We start from the raw sequence: 25741 nt of genomic DNA, 5'->3' as shown, positions 1-25741 counted from the left end.
TAGAATAGAATGTTCTGAACAAACTATTCAACACACTTACATAGTTCCTAAGCACTCTGAGTGTCACTGCTGTGCGCTCTGGGGATCTCACTGTCCTTGACAGGCCAGCCATCTGAGGCTCAGAGGGTGCTTAATGGCAAGTCACTGCTTTTTATTTTTTAAGTCATGTGATACCCTTGGAGAGTGACAGTAAACAGAGCTTCTAACATGGCCTGTGAGTAGCTCTGAGTGACCCCTGCCATCCAGGAAATGAAGACTAGTGAAGGCCTCTCTCTTCACATCGGCTGCCTCTGAGGCCCTTTACAGCACAGACTCTAAAACTGGAAATCTGGGGGTCTCCAAATGAAAGCATCAGATGGAAGTAAAAACTTTAGATAGATAGATAGATAGATAAATAGATAGATAGATAGATAGATAGATAGATAGATGGATGGATGGATGGATGGATGGATGGATGGATGGATGGATGGATAGATGGATGATCAAGCTGGGCGGTGGTGGCATACGCCTTTAATCCCAGCACATGGGAGGCAGAGCCAGGTGGATCTCCATGAGTTTGAGGCCAGCCTGGTCTACAGAGTGAGATCCAGGAGAGGCACCAAAACTACACAGAGAAACCCTGTATCAAAAACCCAAAGAAAAAGAAAAGAAAGAAATAATCAGGCCAGATGTGTAGCACATGCCTTTAATCCTAGATCTCTCTGAGTTCAAGACTAGCCTGGTCTACAAAGTAAATTCTAGGACAGTCAGGGCTACACAGAGAAACCTTATTTCAAAAAGTCAAAAAGAAAGAAAGGGGCAGGGGGAGGGGAGTAATAAAAATCAATGTTTTGGAAAAAACGGGAAAATTTTTAAAAATCTGTCCAGTTATACCACTGGCATTGCCTTCCAATCCCAAGCACCCTGTGAGCCCAGCAGCTCACTCCTGACTCTTGTCAACTCCAGTGGCAGAGATGCTCCCACTTCTGGTAAACACGGGGTTCTTTTAGCTCTGGCAGGGTGCTAGAGTGGGGTTGGTAGTGAGGTTTGGTTGGCAGTGGGGTTTGGTTCACCGTGGGCCAAAGTCTTTAAGAGAGGCAATGTTCTTGAGGTACTAGCAGGACATCAAGAGTTAATCAAGATTGTGGACTCCTAAGCAAAGAGGCCCAGAATGGTGCCCCATAAGAAATGTTCCCTTTTTAGGGGACATAGCCTTTAACAATTTGGTTCTTTCCCTTTAAAAGGACAAAGCTGCTGCTTGTCATGCTGTCTTCTTTCCTTAGAGGTGTACACAGTGATTCAGAATAGGCAGCCGGGTGGTGGTAGCGCATGCCTTTAATTCCAGCACTCAGGATGCAGAAGCAGAACAAGTTCCAGGGTTACACAGAGAAACTTTGTCAAGGGGAAGGGGGAGGGGGAGGAGGGGGAGGGGAAGAAGGAAGAGGAGGAGGTGGAGGAAGAAGGAGGAGGAGGAGAAGGAAAAGAAGGAGGAGAAGGAGAAGAAGGGCTATGCTGGGTGTCATGACATATGTCTTTAATCCTACAACTTGGAAGGGAGAAGCAGGTGGCTGGCTGGATCTGTAGTCTGAAGCCAGCTTTGTGTACACAGTGAGTTCCAGGCCAGGCTATAGCACCCATTCACCTACCCACCCCCCAAAAAGAATATAGACTATAGCCCATGAGAAGGCTTATCAGGTAATGAGGTAGAAACTAAAAGTAATAGAATTGATGTTATAAATGATTTACTAGTAGGTTTGCTTAGGAGATATTATACCACACAAAGTAGAACTTAGCTAAGGGAGCTCTGCCTCCAGATGAGTGTGTTAGCCAAGCCTGTTAGAGATAAGCAAAGCTTGGATGCAAATGCTTGTTGACCAGGACTGACCAGCCATTAGCCCAATTCCCAAAGAACGTGGCTCTCAACAGGCAACTCAAGGGAGGGCACAGGGCTGCAACCAATGCTAAGTCCTGACTTGCCATACAGCACCCAGTTCTCTTCTTGAGAAAAGCATAATTCTGCCAGATGGGCAAGACGGACACCCAGGTAACAACTATTCAAAAAGAACAACATTGTTGTACTTAAGAAATAACCCTGGCAATATCTTGCTGTGAGAATATCTCATCTGCCCAAGTGGCCAGCTTTTCAGTCTCGGGTCTGTTCAAATTGTTCAAACCAGAGTGTGGGGATACTGTGTTCTCCAATATATTTGCACCCTAATAAATTTATCTGGGGTCAGAGAACAGAACAGCCACTAGACAGACATAGAGGCCAGAAAACGGTGGCACTCACAACTTTAATCCTAGCCTTCTGGAGGCAGAGATCCATCCAATTCTCTGGTGAGTTCAAAGCCACACTGGAAACAGCCAGACATGGTGACTCATGCCTTTAATCCCAGGAAGTGATGGCGAGAAGCAGAAAGGTATATAAGATGTAAGGACCAGGAACTAGAGCTGGTTGAGCTTTTAGGCTTTTAGCAGCAGTTCAGCTGAGATTCATCTGGATGAGGACTCAGAGGCCTCCAGTCTGAGGAAACAGGATCAGCTGAGGAATTGGCAAGGTGAGGTGGCTGTGGCTTGTTCTGCTTCTCTGATCTTCCAGCATTCACCCCAATACCCAGCTGCAGGTTTGTTTTGTTAATAAGACTTTAAGATTCATGCTACACTGGAGCCTAGAGAAAACTTAAGGATGACAGCATATATAAAATGTACAAGCCTGGGGTGCATATAAGTTAGTGAAATCTGTTCAAGGCTGGCTCCTCTTTGAGCATTAGCCTGAGCTGGACAAGCACATTGAAGAACTTTTGGAAAGGCATATTATTTCTATAACAGGAAAAGCATCTGTCACACACTCCTGACCCAAGTTCGATCCTCAGATCCCACTGTAAAAGCGTTATCACTGACTCTCAAAAGTTGTCCTCATTAGAACACATTACAAATGGCCTCACTTGACATACATTTTCACTATATTAATGAAAAAGCAGTCCGAGTAAGAAAGAGGGAAACTACCCACAAGGTCAGTAAGTGTGGGACCTGACCAGGGCTGAAGCAAAGCTTCCCCCCACCTGCCTCAAGCTCTCCCCATTGGGGATACGGTTCTGAGTCAGATTCAGAAAACAAGCTTTCCCAAAAGCTTTTACCTCTGTGTTTACAGAACAGATGGTAGGGAGAATGTTATGCTTAAAAAGAACCAAAATTCTTTATTCACTGCAAATATTCTTTCTGAATTTTAACACAGTGCCTTGGGTGTGGTAAAGGGGTAATAAAATATGATGTTGATTTGATTTTACATGAAAAGGAAAGGGATAGTAGGAAATAGTCTCTGTCAAATTTCTTCAACATACAAACAACTGTTGTCCACAAAGAACTAACAGAATATTCTGGATAAGGAAGACCCTCTGGTTAACTGAAAATCCCACTTTTAAAGAATGATAGCTACAGTGAAGTACGATAGCATCACTGTGGACATTAATGACTGCTTCCCACACTGACTCATATATCCCAGATTTATTAGAACTACCTTGGATTCAAAGTTTCCATGTATCAGTAATTAATTTCCCACTAAATTCTAATTTTTCAGAACTTGGGATCTGAATGAATCAAGTCAATAAGTATAAATAAAAATGGAGACAAATCCAAACTAATTGGCAAGCCACAAAAGGCAGACCCACAGGCTTTTCTACAGAAGCCTATGGACACAAAATAAAATGGATTGTGTTTACAGCCACACATGTGACATATTAGATCTCCCCACTGTGCAATCAATGCCCAGGAGTCTCAGCATGACAATGTAAATTCAACAATCAATAGGTTAGCCTTATTTCTCTCTTTTAAAAACAAACAATCCAAAAAAAAAAAAAAAAAAAAACCTCTTTCTAGGTGTAATCTGAGGTCAGAAAACACTCAAACTCCTTCTATATTCAGTGATTCAATCTTCTCACAGCCAAAAAGTCAAATGTTAAAATGTCACACTGTCACACTCTTCAGAACGACACAACTCATGATAAAGGAACTTAAGAGCTCCATCTCCCTTCTCTTTCTTCTTCTGCTCCTCTTCCTCCCTTTCTCCTCCTCTTCTTCTTCTTTTTAATTTTTTTAGACAGGATCTCTCTATGTAGTCCTGGCTGTACTGGAGCTTGCTCTGTAGATCAGGATGGCCATGAACTCACAGAGATCCACCCACCTCTGCCTCCCCAGTGCTGGGATGAAAGGCGTGTACCACCACGCTCAGCTAAGATCTCCATTTTCAAAGAAAGCAGCAAACATGGCCTCTGGAAAATCACCTATTTTTATAATGGTATTCCTCAATGAGTTCCAGAGCGAACGTCTGTGGACAGTCTGGTGGTTTAGGAGTGAAGCAGCAGTGTGCACTTCTGGCTGCGTCTGAGCCTCTTGCAAGGGGTGCTTCATGACAAGCTGTGGCTGAGAACGGTATGATCAGAGAGCACTTTCTGTGACCGGTCCCTTTCAATCACAGATCCTTTGTAATTCTTAATAAGGCATAGTAAGATTTTACTAAAATATTGGCCAGATTTTTGAAATTCAGGACCATGACTACAATCATTTTATACGAAGTTTAGTGGGTGTAAAGGAACGTCAAGAGCAGGAGAAATTGTCTTCCCTGGGAAAGAGCACAATTGGTTACCCCGTGCCAAATGGTCAGCCCTGAAAGCATACAGACAAGTAACAGCAGACTGAGCAGCCTGGATTTATATAGTTAGGAATACACACACACACACACACACACACACACACACACACACACACACACACACACACACACACCAACAACAACAACAACAACAACAACAACAATTTATGAAAAAAGAGGCCATGAATTTGAAAGAGAGCAGGAGGGGTATACGGAAGGGCTTGGAGGGAGGAAAAGGAAGGGGGGAAATGTTATAATTTGATAAGATAAACTGAAGTAGCTTCTGATGTTACTTAACCCCGACCAGAGGGCTGAAGCTTTGGTGCCCCAACAACTAACTCATCTAGTGCTGTTGATGCCTTAGAAATAGGAAGGTGAGTTCCCATTAGTTTGAGAAGCTAGGAAAGATTCCTTTCCACAGCTAATGAGACCTGTCGCTCTGGAAACACCACCAACTGGTGGTTTTTGCTCCTGGCTTTTAGTTTGTGAGATTATTTTATTTTTTTAAAATAATTTTATTATCATATTTTATGTTTGTGAGTGTTTTGGGTGCATGTATGTCTGCACATCATGTGTATGTCTGGTGCCACAGGCCACAAGTGAGTGCTGGATTCCCTGGAATTAGAGTTACACATGGTTGTGAATTGCCATGTAGGTGCTAATCATAGAATCTCAGCCTTCTGTAAGAACAGCTAGTGCTCTTAATGGCTGAGCATCTCTCCAGCACCTCCTTGACTTTTTTTTTTATAATTTTATTTCTTTCAATGAACTTAAACTTTTAAAAACCCCTCTGGAACGATGACTGTTTTGTTTTGTTTTAAAAAGAGATTTAAGATGAAAGAATTCCACTGACCAGAATTCTTGATTTCTAAGAATTCCTATTACCTTTATTCTCTGATTTATGAGATGTCTTGAACAGGTCGGTGGGGGATAGGGGCTGTTTGACATTTAAGACCATTTAAAAATATGCCTGTCTTTTGAAAGAGCTGAAGGTGTGGCAAGTTCTGGCCTTGATGGAGCTTGTGGAGAGCTGGAGTCTTCAGAATTTTGGGGCAAGGAACTGGCCCAGCTTCAAAGCAGCAAGGCCAGGCTGGCTCCCCATGCACCCTGTAATGGTACAGGGCAAAGACCTGCTCGGCTCCTATCTAGGGCCTCTGGCCTCATCTGCCCTTCAGAGTTTCCTGCTGCCTGAGAAAACATGTGAAATATTTCCATGAAGGGCCTGCTGTGTGGAAGCAACAGGAAATAAAGGTTTACTCCAGAGATCCCCTGTGGATGGCGAGGTGGGGGTCCATCTGACAATCACAGTCTTCCAAACAGCTTGTTATTTTTCCCAGATGTTTTCAAAGGCAGGTCTTGCGCACAGTGTCTGAGAGGTATTTTATCTTCCTATTTTTTTTATTTTTGGTATGGATGGCATTTCACGGAGTAGTACTGTAACTGAGTGCTAAAGGCCACCCCAAATTCAAATTGATATGGGGACCCCACAGAAGTACCACTGAAATTGTCTTAGTGGTTAAGAGAAATGAAGTATTCAGATACTCTGAACTTCCTAGAGGAAGTAAAAAAAAAAAAAAACAAAAAAAAAAACAACCTCTGTGGCCAAAAGAAGGCTCAGAGCAAGGGTGCTTGCCACTAGACCTGATGATCCAGATCCCACATGGTGGAAGGAGAGAACTGACTCCCACAAGTTGCCCTCCAACCTCCACATAAAAGCACACACATACAGTAAATAAATTAATGTAAAAAGGATAAAAAATTTTAATTAAAAAGAATTAATCATTATTCAACTTTTAGCAAAGGCCTGCTTGGACTAAAGAGACTAGTTCAAAAACACATCCCATAATGATCCCCTCGACGGTCTGCCCACCCCTTTCTCCAGTCGGCAAAGGCACCAGACGAACAGTGTGCCCTTTCATTCTATCCCCACCGCCAAGCCCTCCCTGGATGGGCCGCGGGTCTTAAGCAGTTTTCCCTCTCCCTCCTCCCCGCCCCTGCAGGCTAAGTCTTCTCACTCATGTCCTCTAACTGTTTCCACCTTCTCCAAAAAGTTCTAGGATGGGTGACAGATGTCACGGCCCCAGTCTCCCTGGCCGTGCAACTGTATGTTTCTAACTTTCTCATACACGTAACCTGCATGCCTTCATTGCTGATGTGCACGTCTGTCTAAGGTACTATTTCTCTCATCTACTGACTTCCCAGTAGAAGGCATCAAGCTCAGAGCATGAGCATCTACAAAGCCTCGGCACACAGAGGGAGACTGAGGAAGAAAGGTACTCACTGGCCACATGCACCCCAGCTATGAATGTGGCCCAACAAGGCCATATTGTGACATCAAAAGGTCGGACACCTCAGGCAGAGAGAGCCCGGGGCTACCTGCAGGTCCAACAGGGCAGAGAGCAAGCCTGGCCCTCCTACTTCGGTTTTCCTCTCCTCGTGCGCCAAGTGTGACGTCATCACACCTACCCTGGTGTTGTTATGACTGAATGTGTCACAGAGAGAGCCTTGGGTGCAGAGAGAAATCAAGCCCTGCGTCACCATTACTGCCGCTGCTTTCCCCGACTCCTGCCTACATCCTTTAAAAATAGTCCCTTTATTAAAACCTCCTTAAATTACCTGACTTGAGTGTACCATATGTTTCCTGCCAGGCCTCAGATAAGCTCAGTAAGTGACATTTTTCCTTCCCTCATCTTCCCCACCTCCTCCGAATGTACCATTTTCTTCCTAAAAAAATAATTCTGCTTCTCTTTGAAAAAATAAAACCTTGGGGCTGGAGAGATGGTTCATCATCAGTTAAGAGCACTGGTTGCTCTTGCTGAGGACCAGGAGTTTGCTTCTCACTATCCACGTGATGGCTCACCACCATCCATAACTCAGTTCCAAGGGCTCTGACACCCTCTTCTGATCTCCACAGGCACCAAGCATGCACACAGTATACATACATACATACATGCAGACAAAAATGCTCACTCTGAAAATCTAACACACACACACACACACATCTGCGTGAGCGCACATACATACACACACAAAATCTTTACTATTTATTTGCTTCCATACTGTTAGGTCTCAAACCAAGGACAAAATCTAAGGTGCCTATTTAACATACCAAAGCAGGCCTGGCAGCCAGGTTCTCCCAGCATCCCTCAGTCCCTCCCTGTTATAGGGTATGGCTGGAATACCCTGCCCCTACCCTAAACTTCTCCAACCCAGGGACTCAACTGCCCTTCCCTAATAATCCAGCTATTTTGCTTACCCAGTTCCTTTTGTCTACTCTTTACCTTCCTGGCCCCATTGTCTCCTGGTCCCCTGGCTCTCCCCTCTTTCCTCCCTCTCCTCACATGGTCTAGCTCAGGGTCATGTTCACTCTGGACTCTCCCAGATGTCCCTGCCTCTGGCTATGTATGCTTTCCCTCACATCTACAATAAACCTTCTCCTCCACCATACCTAGGAGCAGCCATGGTCTTCTTTTTCTTTTTTCCTTCACATACTATCTCAATGTTCAACTTCTCTATAAGTCTAGCTCACCCAAATTATAAATGTTAACATTGTGTCTGACTTAATCTGTACTGGAAATCTTTTTCTCAATGATTTATAAGGTCATATAACCTCAAGGCTCAAAGCACACCCCCCACCCCCAAGACAGGGTTTCTCTGTATAATAGCCCTGACTTCCTGAAACTCACTTTGTAGACCAGGCTGGCCTCGAACTCACAGAAATCTGCCTGCCTTTGCCAAAGCGTTCTTAAGTCACACTTTGCTAAGCCAGCATTTCCCATTTCCCAAAATTACGTCCCACAAAGCACTGTTCCCAGAGAAGTCAGCAGGTGTACAGCAAAGGAACTGTGGCAAGGTTGTAACATCCCACCTAGGAGACCTTCAAAGACCATCAATGACACATCTAGACATCTGAAAAATCCTACCATAAAGAATCCTGTTTAAGGTAGGCTCAATGGCACCCATCTACAGTTCCAACTCCTAGGAAGACAGAGGGCAGGAACACTGCTTGAGCCCAGGAGTTCAAAACTAGTTTGAGCAACACAAAGGGACCATGTTTCATCCCTAATCTTCAAAAAGAGAAAAACAAAAAATTATTTTCCTAAGCTCAAACAGTAATGGAGGAGCTGGCTGGAACACCAGATCTCTGGGGCCCTGCCCCTGTTCTTCACTACAGCAGAGGCTCTCCAACTTCGGCCCACAGTGCCATCACTCAAACTTGTTACACAACAGGCAGTGGAGATCCCAACATACTTTCTGATGTAGTGGCTATGGTGTGCATTTCTAGTTAGTTCGCTGCTGCTGCTGCTGCTGCTGCTGCTGCTGCTGCAACACTCCCTCTGCAGCAGTGAGACAGGGTTGACAGCAAGTGCCCTAAATAATAGAATTAGTGAGATATAAATAGTGAGATATGAAAGTTAAAATGGGAAAAGGCTTCAACAACTCACAGTTCCACATGAAACATTATATCTAATTACCAAACAAGTAGTCCGAGGTCAAAGAACTCCAATGGCTGGACAGTGGGAATTGAGGTAGATCTTAAAGGACAGAGAGACCCAGGAAAGAAAGAGAAGCCTCCAAGTGACAATAATATTTCTAGGATGTCCAAGACTTCAGAGCCGGAAGGGCCTGGCCTGCTTGTCTTTGGAGAACTCCCAGGTTCTTACATTTGCATAAGGGTGTGACCAACATTTCAAAATCCACAGCGAAGCACTGGTTGCTAAATAGAGTAGCTACTATCCGAAGAAGTGATGCTGCGTCCCTAGCAAAGGCCTTTCTGCTCCTTTTCCATCTGAACCTTCTCTTTCTCTACTCACGCCTTTGGCCTGACTAAGCTCCCATCTCTGAACCAAGCTATGCTGGCCACTAGGTCTGAAAGGCAAACAACGTGTGCTTTTCTGGAGAAAAGCAAAGCAAGATCAGAAAGTCAAAGTGGCCTACCGGAAGTTCTAATGGAGCACTGATGACATTAAGTTATTTCCTTGGCTCCACTCTCCTCCAACAGCACAGTACTGGCAGAGGGGTTTCCATGGATGCAGCATAGTCAAATTCCTCATAGGCATAGCCAGGGTTGAAAGTTCTCTCTAAAGAACTTTGGAGGCTACCACAAGACACCATGCCCCATCCCACTTCTACAGCGCGGCTGCTAGCCACTGCTTTCAGAGAACTCATGCTGACTTGAACGGCGCAGGAGATCTACACCTCCCTCTCATCACTCACTTACAGGCACTCATCAAACTTTGGTTGACTCACTGGTAGGGAGGCAACTGGTACCATCCAAGTGACAACAACTCTTGCTGCTGCTGCTGCTGCTGCCGCCACCACCACCCCAGATTAAGGCAAAGGAAGCTTCCAGGGCATGAGGCAGGAGGAAAATGGAGCTGAACACAGCAGAAGAGGCTAAGGTCGTGGAGGTTATAGAGACGAGGAGATGGAAGGGAAGAACAGATGGTCCATGAACACCTGCTCCGTGCCACAGACTGTCAGGTCCCTCATGTGTCTTCTGTCATTACCATCCCACCTGTAAAGGGAGAACCAAACCCCTGAAGCTTAAGTGATTCTCCTAGGGCAAATACCTAACAAACCTCAGCAAGGGGATTTTAGGTCCAGCTCATTGTGAATCCAAAAAGGAGCGATCTTCGTTGCTGTAAGACAAAAGACCCTTGAACTCCCACTGCCAAAGACAACTAAATCAAAGTAAATGCACTTTCTAGACATTTCTAAAGTTTTGATTGATTTTATAACCTAAAACATGCTGAAATCATTCAATAAATGCTGACTCATATATGTACACATGAGCTATACAGTTGCCTAAATATAAACATCTGATTATTCTAAGGCTCCGACTTAGTCGTATGTGGGGGAAATCATTAACTGGAGATGCATTTTAGGAGTGTGAACCCATGAGTATTATGGCTTGAAACACCATCTTTGCTTTTCTCTTCTAGGATGCTATACACAAGCAACAGGAAATGGAAGGGGATGAACATGGGATCTGAGTAAATCTAAGACACATACAACCCACACACCCAATACTGTGTTACAGCTTCCAAAAGTCACTGAGGTTAGTTCAGAAACCTGCAGAGGTTAAGTTCATCTTAGGACACTTGTGTTCCTACATCAGTCAATATGCTCAGCACTGGCCTATCAGTTTTATATAGACTAGTAGGATTTTATTTATTTGTAATAGAATGTCTTTTATTTATTCTTTGAAAATTTCATACATGTAAACAATGCATCTTCATCATATACATCCTAACTCTTCCCTCCCACTTTCTCCAAGCACCCCCAAATACATCCCCCCTTCCCACTTCATGTCCTCTGCTTTTTTTGTTTGGGGTGTTTGTTTAGTTGGTTTTGTATTGTTGTTGTTGTTGTTGTTGCTTTTTTGGGTTTTGTTTTGTTTTATCCATGAATGCAAATAATGTTGCCTATTGGAATGACTGGTGTTCTTGGCTTGCTCTTACAGAGGTAACCACAGCTACTTATGAGTACAATGGGTATGGCACATCAAGAGGACACATTTCACAGCACTGCCCCCAGCCCCCATTGGCTCATATTCTTCCCATCCCCTCTACATCGATGATCTCCAAGCCTTGGAGGGGCAAGGTTAATGTAAATGTACCACTTAGGGTTGAGCACTCAATAGAGACTAATGTTTCTAATCATCACATCCTGACACTAAAATAAATATCCCCTTATCAATGGGAAACTGAGGCACAAAAAGATTAACTGGCTAAAACCAAGTAGTACGACAGTAACAGGAGAAAGTAATATTTCAAATCACAACCCTGAGTTCTAGATTTCTGCTTATAGTACCAGAACAGATCATTCTTTAGTAGGTGGACACCAATATTCACACTGTACCATGCATGGCTTTACAGGTAAAAGGTTAAAACAGTCAACAACTGCTTGTGTATTATCACACATCTCACATCTACTTTTTTAAAACAGCTAGTTTTCAGAGACTATGCAACTCAACTTGTCAAATGGAAAGATCTCCAAAATGATGGATTAGAAGAGAAAAAAAAAAAACACCAAGGTTAAAAATATAGTAGAGGTTGTGCTGGCATATGTGGAGGGAAACACACACGGACTTCTGAACATGGAAGGCATCTCCAGGACAGAATGAAAGAAAGTGGTGTCCCAGACTGCCTCTGAGAAGAGCTGTCCAAATACAGGAAGGGCAGAAAATTTACTTTTTACTGCAGGTATTTTTTTAATTTTTAATTTTTGTACATGATCACATAGCATCTATTTACTTAAAGAAAACTAAATCCAAAGAAAAATTAATTTACAGTGAGGGGGATAAAGTCAAGTCCAAGTGATGAGAGGAATCTACAATGAAATCCTTTGGAGAGGTGGCTCAGCAGTTAAAAAGCATTTGCTGCTCTTGTGGAGGCTCCAGGCTCTGTGGCCAACAACTGCCGATAACTTCAGTTCCAAGGGATCAGATGACCTCTTCAGAACTCTGAGGGCACCTGCACCCATGTGGTGCACATACATACACTCAAGCCCACACACATGCACGTAAAATAATAATAAGTCCCATTTTTTTAAAGCATGCTCTAAAATGTCCTTTAAACTTTCCATGAAGAAATAAACAATTACCTGCAGTTTCATAAAGAGATTCTGAACATTTAGAACTGAAAAAAAAAATACTTGCTTTCTTCAAACAAGACACAGTTTCATTAAGATGCCATCAACAGGGCTAAGAAGATGCCCAGTGGTAGAATACTTGCCCGACATGTACAAAGTCCTGAGCTAGATCCCCAGCACAGATGTAAGTAAATAAATAAATAAATACGGTGGGTAGCTAACAAGAAAAAAAAATCCTGTGGTTATAGCAAGAAGCACATCGTTGTTTGAACGCAAGTGGGGGGGGGGGACCTAGAGAGCCCTAAAACATTTCAATGAAGACAGCAGTTAATGAACCAGCACAAGCACTGAGCAGCTAAAATTGAAAAGTGTATGTCACCTTCATGACACCAAAGAAGCAGAGTCTCTCATGTCCTGCAAAACACGCACGGCATCTTGCCTTGCCAAATTTAAACAGGGGTATTATTTTTAAGCTACTATAATTAGTTCCCATTTGTCTATGAATCAGCCTTTATGAGGCAATAGCATCTAAGCCCATCAGATGAAACATGAGGCCACACCATGCCTGTTTATTATTTTGCAAAGGGAGGGTGCCAAGTTTCCTGCAACACCCAAGTCAAACACTAAAATTCGGAGGACAGAATGTCCTGCTGTCCACGTTTGAAGATAGGAATATATTTTCATCTAAATACATCAGGTTCAGCTGGCAACAGGAAGGAATTGAATTCCAGAGGCCCAAAATAGGACTTGAGTACTAAAGCACCTTTCACCACTCATATAGGATAATGTTTGTGCTTTAATACATTATGTTACAGCGTGCTTTAAAGTGTCTATTTTGTCAGCAAACATGATCTTTTTTAAAGCTCTCTAAGTGACAGGAAATGAGCAAAAGTGTTAAAGGTGTTTTGTTGATGTTGTTTTTTATTTTGGAGGGGTTTTTGTTTTTTGGTTTTTTTATTCCTCACAACACACAGCTTTCCTAAGTTTCTCAGAGCTTCAACCCCAAGCATGCAGGCAGAGGATGAAGGACCCTTCCGATACCTGAAGTGAGGTCTCACAATACGATAGACTCTTTTGGTCTTCAAAGCAAGTCCAGCCGGAGAGGAGGCACTAAGGCCGAACAGCTAGCTACCTGGGTATGCCCCGGGGACCCCATCAGAGGGCACAGGCTCTAAGTCACAGCTGACAGGGACATCGGAGAGCAGCCGCACCATGGAGGACAGCACAGGCAAGTGGGGCAGGAGGGAGGCAGCACAGAAAGGGAGGCGGGCTCTTCAGTCAACACATTCATGGTGTGACAGGCGGCATGAATGCTTACAAGTGTGTCTGCAGCTGCTTTTAAAGCAAATACATGGGTTCTGGTCCCAGCTCTGACATTTACTAGCCATAATTCCTTTAGGAAACTGTTTTAACCGATCGGAATATTGGCTATCTCCCCTATTCAAAAACAACAACAAATAAAGGCTAAAAGAGTTGGACTAATACTTGCCCAGGGTGAAACCTCTCAGGAGTTCTGAAAACTAAAACTATAGTCTCTCTCTGTCTCTGTCTCTGTCTCTGTCTCTCTCTCTCTGTCTCTCTCTCTCTGTCTCTCTCTCTCTCTCCCTCTCTCTCTCTCTCTCTGTCTCTCTCTCTCTCTCTCTCTCTCTCTCTCTCTCTCTCTCTCTCTCTCTCTCTCTCTGTGCTTAATGATTATTAAATGTTTTGTCATAACATGCATAGGGTGCTTTATAATTCTCACTTTTAACAACCCTCTGGTGAGGGTACCTCAGGTAGTTATTCCTTTTCACAGATAAACTAAGGCCCAGAGAGGTTTAGCAACTTTGCTAGGCTACATCCCTAGAGGGATTTGAACTCTAGCTGTCTAGCTCCGGGGTATCCGCTCCTGGACACTACCCTGTGCAGTCTGCTGTCGTTAGCACTCTCCCATGATTATCCTTACATCAACCCCAATTTCACAAAGGAGGAGGATCATAAAGCTGGCAAGTGGCCAGGGTTGGAAACCAAATCCACATGACTGCAAACCATGAGCACTCGACCAGTGAACAAACTTCAACCCACAAATTCTACTTTGCACCAGCTGAGCTCCAGATCTGATGTTCTGAAAACTTTTTTTTTTTTCCTTAAGATAAAGGTAGCAGTTTCCCCCTGGAGCTAAAAAATTTTTCACCCAACTTCTAGGCTAGATCAACCCTTCCCCACACTCCCTGACTCAAAAGCCAAACCAGCCACAAACGGCAGGTGACCAGTGATAGCTGATGCCAGCAAGGATGATAAGGACAGAAATACTTTAAATGCTGGGTTATGGCTTCCAAGGGGAATTAGGCACGTCAGTTTGGAGAGGGAAATGCTGTACAGGGCAGAATGCTAGCAATTTCTAAAGCACCATGAACAGGTATGGTCTGTCTTAGCAGGTAGGACATTTCTCTTACTTATTCACTCCTACCAACCTTTCAACTCACAGGTTCTACTTGGGACTTCCCTGTAGTGTCACATCCCACCCTAGAAGGCAAGTATTAGGTTTGATATTCTTGACTGCCCCCCACTACCCACACACACCATGGTTCGAGCACAGTCCCTTGCAGATAAAAGACCCACAATACGTCTTAGTTGATTAGGACTGATGGAACAAGATGGTTTTCAAAGTGCTCACTTCCACTGCATAAGTGTTGCCAAGCAGCAGTCTCCGCATAGCTGAAATGACTATGTGAGAATCATTTTAATTAGCACTCTCATTGTTTGTATGCAAATGCACATTCCTAAAGTGGGTTCTTTGAAAAGCTCTCCTTAAATCAAACATCCCTCACTGTGATTTGCCTCTTTAAATCCTTTTCCATAGACAGTAAAGAGATCAGTTTCAATAGAGCTGGGAGTCTTAATGATTCCAGACCTGTAACAATAGAGCTGAACTTCTTTTCTCTATTAGGGCCAGCTCAGAGTTTCTCCTTGGACTTAGTCATTTCAAAATAAAATGGGTCCCAAGCTGCAGAACAGTGTGGACCAGTGCCTGGACTACGGGGCTGAGGGTCTTCAGGGTCACCACAGATTTTCCAACTCCCTCTCCTCCCTTCCTCCCACGTGCTACTTCCCACTCGAGCTACTGAGCTTTCGAGCAGCCCATCCCTGCCTGTTCTTTCCTTTGTCTTCCGACCTAGGGGCTCTGAAGCTCTGGGCCTGGGCCTCAGCTCAGGGAGAGGCCCACATGCTCCAGGAACATTCGACCACAGTGGAGCTGTCAGTGGACCAGCCCGAACCAGCCCAGCCCAGCCCAGCCCTGGGTGGGAGTCCTAAGGGACGGGTCATCTGGGGAGAGAGGGTGTGATGAAAAGTTGTGGGTGGTCAGCAGGACCATGGAGGACAGCACAGGCTGTAGGAAGTCATTAGCTCTGCCCTGCACAGCTGTACCGGGCAGCCCAGAAAGCCAGCCACAAAACTGGAGAGAAGAGAAGGTAGGATGCTAAGTTCTTGGAAGGGAGCTCGGGAATTCAAGCTTATCTGAGCTAGAGAAAAACCCTTTGGTTCAGAGAGGGTTGGGAGAACGGCAGAACTCTGGAAAGTCCTTTAAAAGGCTACAAAGCACTCCTAGCCCTGGAATGTTCTATTTGTGTCTGGGTCACAATAAAGGGAACCGAGTGGAAGCTGAACAAAGCAAGTTCAAAAGATAAGGCCTTGGATGAGTTAAAACAGTGAGGTATGAAAAACTTCAGGAGATAGGGACTGGATGCAGGCCCTAGAGGACAGCTTTGGCTGTTGTCCCCAGGTGCCACGCACTGTTTTGGTTTTTAAAGACAGGGTCTCTCACTCACTTGGATCTCACCAAACAGGTGAGGCTGGCTGGTCAGCCCGTGCCCCACCCTCAACTCCCCCACCCCTCCACCCCTACCCCAGGCCGCCTCTGCTTCTCCAGAGCTAACATTATAAGAATGGGCCACTGCCTGACTTTTTATGTGGATTCTGGAGCTGGAGCTCACTCAGGTTCTCACAAGCACTGCACCAGCTGAGCAATTCCCCAGCTTCCTTCACAGTTTTAAAGTTGTTCTCTTGGTAAGAAGAAAGGCAAAATGGTAGCATCTCTGCTGAAGGGGTCACTGTAACATGACAAGAAAAACCCGTCATGCTACTCCTGGCCCTCCAAGAAGGATCTTTCTGAAAGGGAAAACCCGTGCAAACAACTGAGGCAGAAGACAGGTGAGGAGTGAGGGCAGCTACAGCTGCCTTAGGAATGGCAGCTTTCGGGCTCAGGTCCATCGGATCCTTGACAGTAAAACTATGACACAACTGCCATTGATGAATCACTATCAACAATCCTTCAAAAAACCCCAAGGATCGAGAATGGTGTTGAGAGACGGTTCTAGAAGCATACCGAGAAGACTCACATCAGCATCCAGAAAAGTCCGAACCTGGAAAATTAAATAAATGAATACCTAGGGAAAGAAAACCCTGCTTGCCATGAACTGACATGTGCTCACTATGAACAAGTACAGAGCTAATCAGGTTTATGTGACCAATGGTTCCGATGAGTACAGCGTCACTTGAACCTGTGTTTAACAGAGCTCCACAATCTCCCTGTGAACACGATGGGAGAACCAGCAGACTTACACACAGTTGACGAAGCCACCACCCCCTAAATGTCACCATTTCGCTGCAGGCACCTGAATGTGGCCCTGTCCTGTACATTTTGATAAATAACGTGAGTCTAAAGATGGCCAAATGAGGGTCTTAACTACCCTATGAAGGCCTGTTACTACTGGACTTTAAAAGGTCTTCACAGGTTTTTAAATGAATTAAACCTAATACGGTAAAAATTAAAGGTGAATAAACATAAAGTCTACGTGTAGCAGAAGAATCTGGGAGGGAGGAACATTTCCATGGACCACTGGCTTACTGGAGGGAATGGTAATGACTTAGATACACTGAGATCCTTATCATGACCCTCAGAGACTTCAGTCACTCCAGCACACAGCTCTAACGGTGGTCTTGCCCTCCGCCACAGCCCCCTAACTGTCCCATCTCTAGCCACAGTTCCCTATTACTACATGGAAAAATTAACACATGCCTGGAGGAGGGGTAGAGTCTGGGGCCCAAGGACAGCTGCCACCTAGAACAGTCCTTCAAGTCACAGCCTAGGAAGTTCCAATGGGTTGAGTCCTGCTAGAACCAATGCGAACTGGTCTATCTCAAGATTTCAGATTGTCATTCTTGAAACTCGCCAGTGTAGGGGATCGGGTGGGCAGGAGAGGGAAGGGAATGTCAGAAGCTCTTTAAGTTTGGTGACACATTGCTCACCCAGTGACCTGTGACTGACAAGTTACGATCCCTGAATGGAAATGCCTGGCTGAACTTCTTAGCTCGTCAGACAGGCATCTTTGGAGTTATTTTTTCCAAGGAAGGGGACGTCCCTGGAGGAAATAAAGCAGATGCCAAGCAGAGAATATAGCAAATCAAAATCCTTCTGGACGCAACCCAAATCCTTGGCTGATGCACTTCCAGCCCAATGCCTGGAACTCAAGACCAGCCCAGGGAGGATCAGACGCTCCCATGTGGCTGGAAGCCAACAAGGTCCAAAGTGGCTTCAGAAATCCCTAAGCCCAAAGACACTGGACTTCTTCCAAGACACGGGATTTCTAAATCCTGTGAGCAAAAAGGTCACTGTACATTGTGCAGTTCTTAATTAAAAAAAAAAAAAAAAAAAAAAAAGGAAAGGAAAGAGGCAAAAAGGAAACGCATACAGAAATGCCGAGGGGAAACAGTGCTGCAGAGCTCCCTAAGAAGTGAAAGGCAGCCAGGCACGGTGGCTCATGGCCACAATCCCAGCACTCAGGAAGCTGAGGCAGGAGGATTGGAGTCCTCAGCCAGCCCGAGCTACAGTATGAGACCCTATCTCAACAAATGAACAAAACAAAGAAGGAAAGGCCTTAAAGCCTCTGGTCTCCAGAGTACTTTCCTCAAAAAAGAGGCAATTTTAGCCATCTACTATTTATTTAGTTACCAAAGGAGCCCAAAGTTTCAAACTCACATCACCCCCAATGGTCAGCTCAGTACTGGTCCTCAGTACTTGGGACCAATGGTTATGGGAAGCTCACATAAGCCACAGTGATTTGGACTCAACCACACAAAACTGCATCATCTATGGCCAAGCAGTAAAGCGAGGAGCCACGCCCTGTCCTTAGTCAGGCTGAAGGTTCATCCTAGACAGACATGGTAAAGTCACTTTGTCCAGAAGCTTCATAATAAGTGTTGAGTCAAAAAAAAAAAAATATACAAGCAGGCATTTCTAGACACCCCACCTCACATGCCATTTCCAAGGGTGGATCTGGAAACAAACATTCACTTTTTTCACTAACAAAAAATGTCCTGCTGCCTCCTCACTTAACACTTCCCTTATCCTTTGGGCTGTCAGATAAAACATCCACTCTGTGTGTGTGTGTGTGTGTGTGTGTGTGTGTGTGTGTGTGTGTGTGTACATGCACACGCGCTGTTCTTCGACACATGCTAAGTCGGGGCATTTTGGAGTGGCAGTGAGAATGGTGGGGACAGGTGAAAGCGAAGGCACTGAGTATCTGACACCATGAACCCTGAATGAGCAATTCCTCTATTTACTTAGCAACCGTTGCTGATACTTACCCAAAGATAAACCAGGACAAACCCGGAAAGGGAAGGGGAAACAGTGAGGTAAGGGCTGTTGTAAACCTGGCACCATGCAAAGGAAAAGCTCTTAGTGTTGTCAGGACACTGCTTCCCTCCCCAGGAGAGCACTCAGACTCCGCAACACTCTCAACAGTGGCTGCAGCTAGGCACTAAGCAGAGGCAGAACAATACCATCTTCACGCATACACACACACACACACACACACACACACACACACACCTGCAATCACCAAGGCATGCTGCACTGGGAACAAGAGGAAGGGAACTGGAGTCCTTATTCTGCAGGTCTCTGCAAACCATTAAATGAATGAGCTATGGGGCTGGAAAGATGGCTCAGTGGTTAAGAGCTTGCACTGCTCTTACAGAGGACCTGATTTTGATTCCCAGCATCCATAGCCAGCTCCAGGCATCCAACCCTCTTCTACCCTCCAGGGATACTTGAGCTCATGTACACATTCTCATACAGAGATGCACATAAATGCACGTAATTATGAGAACGACTGAGTTAAATTCACTAATCTCATAATTTCCTTGTAGCTCTAACATTCAGTCTACTACCAATACTACAGTGAAACACACATCCACCCAGCAAGCATCTATCAACTACCATGTGCCAGGCTCTGCTAGGTACAGGGACAGTCTTACACTCAAGGAACCTTCCAACCCACAAATACAAGAGGCCGAAGCAAGCCTGGGCAATGCATATATGCGCGCACAAGGTGAAAGGCTGTTCGAAGAGAACAGAGCAAAAAGTAATTGTCAACAATTTCCCAGGAATGAAGCTTAAGCCAAGACTTGAAGTGGGAGTTAAGTAGGCCAAAGGAAAAGAATAAAACAGGGCCTAGAATAATTCATCTGGGAAAGTATCAGGCAAAAAGGAACAGCATTTCCAAAAGAACTCCAATATGGAATGACCAATATGGCTTGCCTGATGAGGGGACACCTGAAAGAGAAAGAGCCTTAACCGCCATGCTGGAAAGAGCTGAAGCTCATCATTTAACTCAGCCCTTACACCTCCTGCTGTTCAGCTCAACAACCCCCTAGACAGCCACCTCTCAGGGTCAGAAATAGCTCTCACACCAGATCTACTTACTCCAACAGCACAGCAAATTCCTAGCCCCTGCCCCCAGACCTGGACTTTCAAAGTTCCCAAGTCTCAGTTGACTTCCTGAACAGCCACTCCACACCTGCTAACATGGTCGCTTCCTCTCAGGCTACCAGAAGGCCTGCTTTTAACGCTTATGCAGCTCATGGTACCTAAACCACATCAGCTGTTCCAAAGAGTTTCCATCTTCCTCAAAGCCACAACCGCATCCCACCTACCCACTCTCACACTCAGAAGACAGTCCCCGCTCCCTCTGTTCTTGGGAATAACTACCCAGCAAAATTCTCATGGCAATATTCTTGTTCTGCCCATCAGGCCCATCTTTCTTCCCAAATGGCCCAGACAAAGCCACAGGTGTCTCTGTTTACAAGTACTGAAAAGAGTAGCTAGCGGTGGTTATCATAAAACAAATAATACAGACTTGGTGGTTCTTGCCTAAGTGGAGGATCAGGAGTTGAAGGAGATCCTTGGCTACATAGTATGCTGGCAACCAGCCTAGCATACAAAAGACTCAAAAAACAAAGACAAAACGAACCAAGTAAACAGAGACAGAAACTTAAGTCAACAAATGCTGATTCCCACACATGTAACTAGGCTCTAAGACCAGCACACTTAAGTGCCATGCAAATACTTCATGCTGATCAGTAAATGTTGGTTTGACAAACAAGTAAATAAATAAATCAATACTTTTGATGCTACGAAGCCATCTATCTATAGAGCTGAGACACACACAGCATCACTGGGTAGTGAACCAAGAATGTAGCCTACAATTAATTCTTCAAGCAGATCCTTTCTAAAACACAATGTCAAGGCCTTTGCAAGCCTTGTTTCTGGCCTCTCATTTTCTCCATTTAATTAATCCAAGCAGTGTTGAGTCATTTTAGTGTCTATTACTTTGCTACTGATTTTCTAAAACTAACACAATATATTTACTATAAAACATATACATAATGATCTATTCTATATGTAATTTGCTATGAGTTTTGTATGAATGCAGTGTGTGCATGTGGAAATCACACAACCTCAGTTGTCTACTTGTTTTTTGAGACAGTTTCTCCTTCTAGAACTTGTCAAGTAGAGTAGGCTGGCTAGATATTAAGCCCCAGTGATCCACCTGCCTCTGCCTTCCCACGGGTTACAAGCACATGCCATCACGGCCAGCATTTTTAACATGGATTTTGGGAGATAAAACTTGCAATCTTTTTTTAATTGAAAAAAATTCTTTTCATAATATATTTTTATCATTTTCCACTCCCCCAATTCCTCCCAGATCCTTCACCTCCCTACCCATGTAACTATATATTCTTTGTCTTTCAAAAGAAGAAAACAAAAACAAAAACAAAAAAACAGACACACACACACACACATATACACTTCACAAAAATGAAAATCAAAACAGGCAAAAGTCCAACAAAGCAAAAAAACATCAAAACAAAGCAAAATGAAATTAAAAGTTCACAAAAAATACTATTGCGTTCATTTTGTGTTAGCCAACTATTCCTGGGTATGGGGCATGCCCTAAAGTGTGCTTGACATACGTAGTAAAACTCTACTGGCGAAAACTAATTTTCCCTTTGCCAGTGGGTATCAATTTTAGAAAGCTTCTTGGTTAAGGGTGGAACCCTGTGTTTACTTCCTTCTCTCAGTACAGGATCCCATCTGGCTAGAACCTGTGCAGGCCCTGTGCATGCTACCATGTGAGTTCATATGTGCATTAGCTCTGTCGTGTCTGGAAGATATCACTTCCGTACAGTCATCCATTACCTCTGGCTTCCACCCCCTCTTCCACATACATCCCTGATAAAGACACCCCATCTAGGGCTGAGTGCTCCAAAGTCTCTCACTCTTGGCACACTGTCCAGTTGTGGGTCTCTGTGTAAATTTCCACCTACTACAAGAAGAAGCTTCCCTCATGTGGGCTGAGCAAGGCACAGATCTACAGGTATATTATTATGTCATTAGGAGTCATTTTATTGCTATGTTCTTTTAGCATAATAGTGTATATACTATAAATATTCTAATAATAGTAGTAGGTTTTCCCCTAGGTCCATGACCTATCAAGTCTCTGCTTCCTGGCCACTGTAACAGGGCCAAGCATGAGTTCCATTTCACGGAGTGAGCCTTAAGTCCAATTTAAAAAAAAAAAAACAGTTGGTTACTTCCATAATATTTGTGGCACTATCCCATCAGTATATTGTGCAGGCCAGTCACTGTTGTAGGTCACAGCACTTGTCACTGGGTGACATTGATAACGACCTTTCTCCTCCAATCTTGTGCAGAGTACCACGAATGTTAGTCAGTGGAGGTGAAGCTTCTGGTTAGGCAACAGCTCGATTTTTCTATAGAACTCACATTCTCACGTTCATAAGGTATACACTTTACTAGTAAATTGTGCTATCACCCAAGCCATACTGTGAGTGTGTGTGTGTGTGTGTGTGTGTGTGTGTATGTGTGTGTGTGCTTGCGCGCTCACGCTTGCACGCATACGCACGTGCATTTTCCAGTATTACTAGTACTCATCCCATTACTGGTAACACAGGCCCATTATACAACACACTTAGCAGCCTACATTCACTATCCTGTGTTGAACATGTCCTACTACATTTAAATTTGCTCTGCTAAAGCCTCTTTATCATTTTTTTCTGTTGTTCTGACCAGCACTTTTGTCTGACCAGAGCCAAGAGACAGTATACAACTGACTTTGAACTTGTCACAAAGAAATAAAAGTATCATCCTATATTCAAGAACTAGGTGGCCCAAGTCTCATGAGAACCATGAATATGGGTGAGAATGTAGCATTGTAGATCTATCCATAATTTCAGAGAGCTAAAAGCCCTTCTGCCTGGCTCACTCTTGAACCAGGCTTTCCAAATTCTGCCATAGAATTTCCTTCCTGGGGAGCTATTAAAAGGCTACATCATGAGTTGATGGACAGGAACTCACTACTTAGTTCTTCCCTGTGAGTACTCCAGGTAGCCAAGCAGAAAACATGAGGAATTAGGGGCTGTCCATCAAGATTCTGCTCTTTTAAACCTGCAAAGGCTGTCAGACAATTAGAGCCTCCGGTTTTCCAGAACTTACCCCCACCCTTAAGTGAGAGCTCCACATGAACAAAAAGGCATTTTGAACTAGAAGAGTCTCATTTTTCTACTAGAAGCAGAGCACGTGCAAGGCAGGGCTGGGGGTTCCAGGGTAGGTGGAGGTCAGGGCCTCACATAGCCAAGGTGAGAGTTCCAGGCTCCCTATGCCCTGCCCAGCATACCAAGAGTCTGGTGAGCTCTAATTCCCACACTAGGAGCTAAAGATGGAAAGGGCTGAGATGTTGCTTTCATCCTGGCTACTAGTTAGTGTTCAGAGGTGAGTAAAGACCACTAGGGAGGGAAAAGGCATAGGAGAAACAAAACCTCTGGACCAGGACAACTCATAAAATGTGAATGGCTTGGAATATCTACATGGTCATCCAGGTTTTAGGCTAGTTCTGCTGTCTTTTCTTAAAGTTGTGACTTATAGTTCCTTATAGAAAAGTTCCTTTTCTGTTCTCTACTCAACATTGTGGAAAGTGAAAGGTTGCCAAATACCAGACAACCCTGTGTCTTGTTAAAATGTTACCAGGGGCGGGCTGGGACTTAGTTCAGAGGTATGATGTTTGCATAGCATGCATGAGGCCCTGGGTTCAATCCCTGGAACTGTAAAAGACAGATGGATGATAGACAGACAGACAGACAGGGAAATTAAAATGTTGGTAGCAGCAACAGGTAGTGAATACAGTTGGATAAAAAGGTAAATGTTCTTTAACAGTAGAGTAACTACAGTTGACAACAATTAACTGAATATTTCAAAGCACCTAGAAGAGAAGATTTTTGAATGTTCCCAATGCAAAGAAATGTACATATCTGAAATAACAGAGAAGCCAATCATCTGGATCCTGATTATCACACATATCACTCTTTACCCCATAAACACATACAAGGACATTTCAAGTAGAAATATAAATACAACTTTAAAATGGTGGCCACTTCTATTGTTCAGTTTTACATTTGTCTGTATATTATTAAAAGAGAAAAATGCCTTAGGACATGGTCAGCCATTTCAAGTTCAATAGTTTATTATAAAAAAGAGAATGCTAAGAATACTTAAGAGCAAACAATATAATTAGAAACTTTGTACAAATGTTTCCAACATGGTAACTATATGAGCAAATCAAATTATACAGAGTTCATTATGTTTCAAAACTAATATAATGGCTTCCTATTTGTAAAGAACACTAAAAAGTATTACATTATTGGTTTCTTTTTTTCCTTTCCTTTCAGTTGGATCTCTTTGAGGAAAAGAAGCATACAATTTGCCTAATTACTCCAACTGTTTTGCTCCTGTTGTTTTAAACTGACTTTCTCAATTTTAAAAGCAGGGGAAACAAAACACTTCATTGACCCTAAAGATCCCTTGATTTTTCACGACAGGATTTGAGACAAAACATTAAGTCAGGGGTTACAAAAGCCAAGCCAGGGGGATCGGAACAGGTCACCCAAAGGAGGTACAAAGACATCAGCAAACACTGACGCCCATGCAAGAATCCTGTCCTATACAGATAGATGGTGCTGTGGGATGTTCTGTATGGCAAATGTGTTGCTGATTAGTCAATAAATAAAACACTGATTGGCCATTGGCTAGGCAGGAAGTGTAGGCGGGACAAGGAGGAGAATAAAGCTGGGAAGTGGAAGGCTGAGTCAGAGAGACACTGCCAGCTGCCATGATGACAAACAGCATGTGAAGATGCCGGTAAGCCACGAGCCATGTGGCAAGGTATAAATTAATGGAAATGGATTAATTTAAGCTGTAAGAACAGTTAGCAAGAAGCCTGCCAAGGCCATACAGTTTGTAACCAATATAAGTCTCTGTGTTTGCTTGGTTGGGTCTGACGACTGTGGGACTGGCAGGTGATAGAGATTTGTCCTGACTGTGGGCCAGGCAGGAAAACTCTAGCTACAAGATGGTCTTGTTTTTCCAAATCAACTAAAAACCAAATTACGTGAAAATTTCTGACTGGTAACATTCTGGCCTCCATTTCAAAACCTTTAAGATGCTGCTGCTTGTTGGCATCTAGCCTGCAATTGCTATGGAGGATAACATGATATAAAGATGACAACCTCTGGGAACAACAGTGTCTAGAGCCATGGCTTCTGTTGACTGGTCTCTCCATGTACTGTAAAATATATGCATTAAAAAAGAGCTTTTTTTTCCCCCTTGGCTAGAAAAGGGACTGAAAGGAAATAAATGAACCTGGGGGGGAAAATTTTGGCTGTCAGAAAATAAAAATGTCGAAGGTTGTCTCTGTAACAGCAACTTACATAAGAGAGAGTTTCAGCTTTGAGTCCATATTGGAACAATTCTGGAAGATACAAATTGCACTGAAACTAGGCTGCCTTCAGCACAGCTCTATCTAATCAGAAAAGCAATCTTAGAGTGGGTGCCTGCCACTCAGAGGCATCCAGAAGTGGCCACATTTAGAACTGTCTGTGACTAAGCATAACTCAGCTGGGAGTGTCACCTCCTGGAAATGTACAGGAGTTCTATATGCAGATCATATATGTACATACATGCCTTAAAGGGGTTCTTGACCCCTCCCCTAAAGGTCCAAGAACCAATACCTAATCAATAATGATGGCGGAAGTTGGATTAGGTTAACTTGACAAGCACAAAACGTTCATTTATTCTTTTTAATCACACCTCTACAGAAAGTACTTTTTATTTAACCAAGCTATGAT

General features: G+C 43.9%; 1 protein-coding gene across 1 annotated transcript in view; it reads right to left on the bottom strand.

Annotated features, from left to right (window-relative positions):
• Sorbs1 (sorbin and SH3 domain containing 1) overlaps window positions 1-25741 on the bottom strand; it is a 258428-nt gene that overhangs the window by 159334 nt on the left and 73353 nt on the right. The window lies entirely within an intron of this gene.

Source organism: Peromyscus californicus, unplaced genomic scaffold (assembly GCF_007827085.1).
Source record: "Peromyscus californicus insignis strain IS unplaced genomic scaffold, ASM782708v3 Scaffold_4__1_contigs__length_199733344, whole genome shotgun sequence".
Lineage (NCBI taxonomy): Eukaryota > Metazoa > Chordata > Mammalia > Rodentia > Cricetidae > Peromyscus > Peromyscus californicus.
This window is presented reverse-complemented; position numbering and strand designations above follow the sequence as displayed.